General features: G+C 33.9%; 1 protein-coding gene across 6 annotated transcripts in view; it reads right to left on the reverse strand.

The window, feature by feature from the left end:
* LOC129944229 (DNA-binding protein Ewg) overlaps positions 1–5385 on the reverse strand; it is a 29375-nt gene extending 23990 nt beyond the window's left edge. Inside the window, exon 1 of one of the 6 annotated variants that reach the window (XM_056053532.1) lies at positions 5189–5380. The gene's annotated coding sequence lies outside the window, so the exon portion shown is untranslated. Of the gene's footprint in view, positions 1–5188 lie in introns of all 6 variants that reach the window. The other 5 variants (XM_056053534.1, XM_056053533.1, XM_056053530.1 and 2 more) reach the window with 5 other exon arrangements.
* Between the last annotated feature and the right edge of the window lie 615 nt (positions 5386–6000).

A 6000-nucleotide genomic window follows, 5' to 3' on the forward strand; every position in this document is an offset into this window, starting at 1 on the left:
CTCCAAGTGTACACTTAATTTTGTGCCATGCATTTGATGATTTGTTTAGTTTTTTTTTTAATATTTATTATTTGTTGTTGTTTTTCCTCTTGTTTATCTAACATAAAATATTAAATAAAAGAAAATTGACAAATAAAATACAAAAAACATAACATTTTAATAATTTAAAACAGCAAAATAGTTTTATTTTGTTTGTCATTAAAATAATTACTGACTTTCCTTTCAAAGTATATCGAAATTAAACTTACAAATTTCAACAAATAACAAATTTAATACGTATGTACTCCCACGACTAATCGGACAAAGAGAATGTACATTTTTGTAATGCAAATAAAATGCACAGAATTAGTAGAAAATAATCATCATTTAATAACATATTTAAGTTTAAATTAAGTTTAAATTGAAAACTGCATTTCAAATTAATAATTAGCAAATAAATTAAAAAAAAAAAAAAAAAAACAATTTCTCCTCTCACAGATAATCGGACACTAGCTGTATTTAAACTTTAGTAGTTCTGTTAATGTCAAATGTTAATGTTATTATTGGGCAGGCTCAAACGACATGAGGGACCTGAAATTAAGCAAATTTCTGGTATCCAATTGGCCAGCTGACAAAAAATGACTTTCCGATTAAGGCAACTTTAATGGAAATTTGACTAGAAAGTAAGTCACGAAAAATCTCCCTAACTATCAATATTTATATCTTTTTTTGTCTAAATAACAGTTGATCATGTTTTTTTTTCTTTCAACTGAAAGCTTAACTTTATCACTCTATGATTTATTAATTGTCTGCACAACTCCATTTAATGTTTTCTATAAAAGGGTGTCTTGCCGATTTTGAAAAAAAAAACAAGTAATATTTTTTTACAATACAAAATCCAACTCATGGTGAACTTGTAGCGTGGCCTATAGTGTTTTGTAGTCCTTAATGTTTGTGGTAGTTTGTATACTATGAACTTGAAGTAGACGTTTATGAAGTACCTTATGTTGTCTCAACCTGACCATTTAAGTTGTATTACGGAAGACTTTTAATTACATTTAAAGTAGTTATGACACCAAAAGGAAAGCTAACGTCTTTGGGAATCTGTAAACTGGTTTTGTTGCATATATAGGACTGTAAATAAATACGCCAAATAGCAAAAATTGTGTATCGGAGCCCTTCCATTTTACACAGAAAAGTAAAAAAGAAAGAAGCTGGAGACGTATGATTACCTTCGGAATCTCTAAAGATGGTTTCGAAAGTGACCACAAGTAAAGAAGTCAGCGACGAACCGAAAGCATCACCATCGAAGTAGTGACCTAAATGGCCTTTCTTTATTTCTGTATTGATAGTTAAACGTTAGACATAAGACAATATTATAAATTAAGTTTTGTTCACGGACGAAATCGAATTTTTCCTTAAAGGTTCAGATGGAAGAATGTATGAAATGAAGGAATGTGTTCATGGAGCATAAAATGTATTAAATGGCTAACATCAATATTTTTAAACAACAGCAACAGAATTGTGGTTATAAGGTGCTAAAAGCACAAAAAAAGTCACCTGACCTTAATGCAATCGATGAACTGGGACGTCAAAGACCTTTAGAAACATTGAGGACCTTAAGAACTCTGATTCATGAACTTGCCTGGAGTAAATTAGGAGTAAAGTCTTCCAAGTGGCTACAATGTTCGAATTAAGAACATCAAAGTCGGTGTTTTTTTTTTTGTAATACAACAGTTTATTTAAATTCCGATCAAAGAAGTTCAATTGATTTAAGGTCCGTACTTGCCGATATCAATTCAAAAATTGTGACTTATCCGCCTCTTAATTTGTTTGTGTGATAAAAGAGGTATGATTAGGATCTTTAAGTTGCTCGAACTTCCATATGAATCAAAATTTTTGATCGGCCTAGTACCCGTTTATTTAGAATGCCTAGGTATTTTACAGCTGCCAGCGTCTAATTTATTTGAAGCCACTCAATAAACGTAGTCCCAGGAAAAACAAACGCAAACTTTTGATCGAATCAGCTAATTTCTTGGCAACTGGTAAAACCTCTTTCAAATTGAAAGCTGTTATCTTTGGGCGCTGAACACTTTACACAAATCGGATGCGGCAAGATGGTAAGCGATATATTCGGCATTTGAAATACGTGGTCAGCATGAAAGTGGTTCGATCAAAAGCTTGCGTTTGCATTTCTTGGCACTACGTTCATATAATGTGTTTCTAATAAGCTTACCACAACAGTATACATACAAAGTTCAACTACAATTAATTAAATAGTAATTATAACAAAAATGGCTACAAATATGCTTGAAATGTACGTTGATTCCGACAAGTATTTAATTAGTGGCGCAACAGTCCGTTGAGAACTAGGGCCTAATGACTTACAACTCTCAACTATCCCTGTGTGCGAGTAATGTTGTCAGGAATGGAGGGGACCTACAGTTTATATGCCGAATCCGAACGGCTAATTTGAGAAAGCACTTTTTCATGACAAGAATTACTCTTGGAGAATTTGTCAATTCCTCGCAAGAGACAGTACCCGTGAAAAGACTTTAGATGGCATAGGTAGGGATCGAACCCAAGACCTCTGGCATGACAGTTAAACGCACTAACTATCATGCCACGGGTACTGAAACCAATTGCATTGATAAAATATGTGTAAAACGTAGTAACATGAACTCAATGCATTTAGGTGATTAAACAAAACAAGATATTCATTCAAACTCAGGACATTTATTATGGATTATATCATGGACTACAAAGAACGATCTAAGCTTGCAAATTTCATTCAAATCCATATCCAATAGCGAAGTTTTATACCTGCCTTGGCAACCTATGGATATAAGATATAGGTTAGGTTAGGTTAGAGTGGCTGTCCATGATTGAAACACAGTTAGGTCAGTTTAATGGCCCATTGTGATACCACATGAATCTTGAGGCTTCCTTCTAAGCTCAATGTAAACAGTTTTAATACCTAACGCAACGTGACAGGCTGATTATGCTGATATGTTTTAGATCGTTAAAGAAGAATTCTCCTAAGTGCTCTACTATTAGACGGATATGACACCGATCACACCTTGATCCTTATAAATCTAGTGTTTGCCAGATGTTTTACGTGACCTGATACGTGGTGATGTTGTTCCACCTAGTGTTTGCCTTCTTCATAGCGTCTTGCATTAGCAAGACGTGGTGATGTTGTTCCACCTAGTGTTTGCCTTCTTCATAGCGTCTTGCATTAGCAACAGTTTACAAGTAGCGATTGGTATGCCAGCATTTGCCAAACGTGGTATAATGAGCTGTACTGTACCGTTCTTGGTGAGTTCATCTGCCTTACTGTTACCTGGAATGTCTCTATGACATGGCACGCAATAAAGGTAAATATTAAACTGTTGTTCCATCTCCATTAAAGATAATCGACAGTTATGGACCGTTATAGAGTTTGTAGAGACAGAGTCCATAGATTTTATAGCGGCCTAACTATCTGAGAAAATACGGATATGAGATGTTGATATTACGTTTTCTTTAAACCAGGACAAGACTTCTTTTCTCGCCAAAAGTTTCGCCTGGAACACTCTACAATGATTGGGAAGGCGGAACCAACCCCTTCTTTTGTTTTTGAACCATCTCTATACAAATGCATTGACTCGTCTACCAGGAATGCCCTATTCTCCCAGAAATATCTGGAAGGTAAAGAAATCTGGAAGTACCTGTCGAATTGCAGTTGGGGGATGGTGTAGTCTGTGTGCTTTGGAATTGATTCTTAGTACCTAAGAATTACGGAGTGACTAATGTTGTTGCTAATCCACTGCGTGACTTTGAGATGAATAGAAGAGCTTACAGCTGTTTGTTTGCTAAATATTTCAAGAGGTATTACGTAGAGTAAGTGTCCAGTGCCACAGATGGCGTCATGGGGAGCGATCCGCTTATACATAGGCAAGCTGAACGTTGGACTTTATATACATATATACCTATGTATATCGCAAACATTCTTTTAATGATACATTTCTTTATGGGTTTAAGTAAGAATTTTTAAAAAAGTATACAAAATAATTATTTTAAAACTCTTCATAATTCCAAGCTTATTAAATTTTTCAAAATAAGGTAAGATAAATTAAGACATCACGAACTGATATGTCGCTTCTCAAAAACACCATTCTAAACGTTTCAACGATTTCAACCTTTATTTAACCCCAGCCTCAGGGAATAATGTTGTCAACAAATTCTTGAATTCAACCCTATTTAGGAATCAAAAAGTACAATTTCACAAGACTGATAATTTCTCAATCATTGGGCCATCATCAAACAAAAGAATGAATAACGAAAATCTAATGCATAAGTTATTATTTAAAACTTGCAGGTACAGCAGTTGTTCATTCTCCCGCTACCACTCCACCATTCCAGCAACATAATTCAATACTCAAACCCAATCAATAAGTCATAACAATCACGAACAGATGGCGCTTTAGGAACATTTTAGCTATTCAGTATTCACTATTATTATTACCCCCTCTTGTTTAATGGTAAAAAATTAGACCCATGGTAATGGGAATTCATGTACAAATATAAATTTATCTAAAACTGCGTTTTAAACTATTTATAGACAGGTACCTATGTAAAAATATTAAAGTAAACATCAACAAAATTCAAAAATAGCTTAAATTCAAGCGAACAAAAATTAATTTTAATTACGAGCAATAAGCTCTTGCAAGCATTCAAGGCAAGCTACATGCATCGCTGCCGATAGATGAAATGATTCCTTACTTTATGCCCCAATCCTCAAACAAAAAACTAAAACTATAAATAAATGCAATTTTTGATAACAATCCAGAATTTTATAGGCAAATAGATTAAATTAAGTAAATTTCCAACCATCAGCTAACAGGAATCAAATGCCCATTGGACAATTGGACGATATATTGAGTACTCCTCCAATTGGAAGCAGCAATTTTTTCATGATGAAAGCAATTAAATGCAATTGGGATTGGGAGCTCGAGTTGTTATCTAATAATGGAAAATACATTGGTCACATCTGAAAAGGTTTTGAGAGGACGGATTTGGACGGAAAAGCATTAACTGATTGGATGGAAATTGCAAATTAGCATTTAGCGTTGGTTTGGTTTGAAACTTATTTTACACAGAACAAAAATAATTATATTTTTTTGAGAGCAAGCCCAGTTGGGATTTTCTGTCACGACTGCGTACGCACCTGCGTGTGATTTTTGATGAATTTCACTGAATAACACTTCTAACAACAACATTACACATTTCTATTTAGTTAATTGACGATTATTAACCGCGGTTTTGGGGAAATTCGACATTTTAAAGATTTTCTTTAAGCACGACTTCAAATACGCCACACTTGCCTTCGGGATAAAATGCATTGGAACATTGTACTAGTGTTCATCCAACACGCACACATCTAGTGTAGGTGATTGTAAACAACCTATCTGTATACGCTGCACACACTAGCAAATTGAGTTAGTGTGATGTAAAATGTTTGATGAGGTTGAGAATTTTTCAAAGATGGACGGCATTTGTGGATTTTTATACGCTTCTTTTGTATATGGGGTGAAAATTTCACCCCCTAAATGTGGATCGATAATTGAAAGGTTTGACATTCTAGCCACAATCTAGTACGATTTGATCAAATATTCAAAATGGTGTGGGATGTGTTGGAAGAATATGTCTGTTAAGTGTAGATATGCTGAACGGGTTCCAATAAGGTGAGCTTACACGATCTACAATTTATTGAAATTTTGTTTTGCGTTTAAAAGAATCTTCAATACGAAAATTAAATTTTTATTTTGCAATTTAAACATTAATAAAAACGCATTAAGGGAATGTAAAAAAACGTGAATTCTTTATTTTAAAATTAACGTGGACCAAGACAAACGAAAAAGCTATTGTGACAAATTCATGAATTAAAAGAGCCAAAAAGTTGTGTAATCCTGAATTGGTGAACTTTAACTAGATAATAGACACATATTTAAAACTTATACCTGCTTATACTACTCACTC

This window comes from Eupeodes corollae, chromosome 2, assembly GCF_945859685.1.
Source record: "Eupeodes corollae chromosome 2, idEupCoro1.1, whole genome shotgun sequence".
Classification (NCBI taxonomy): Eukaryota; Metazoa; Arthropoda; class Insecta; order Diptera; family Syrphidae; genus Eupeodes; species Eupeodes corollae.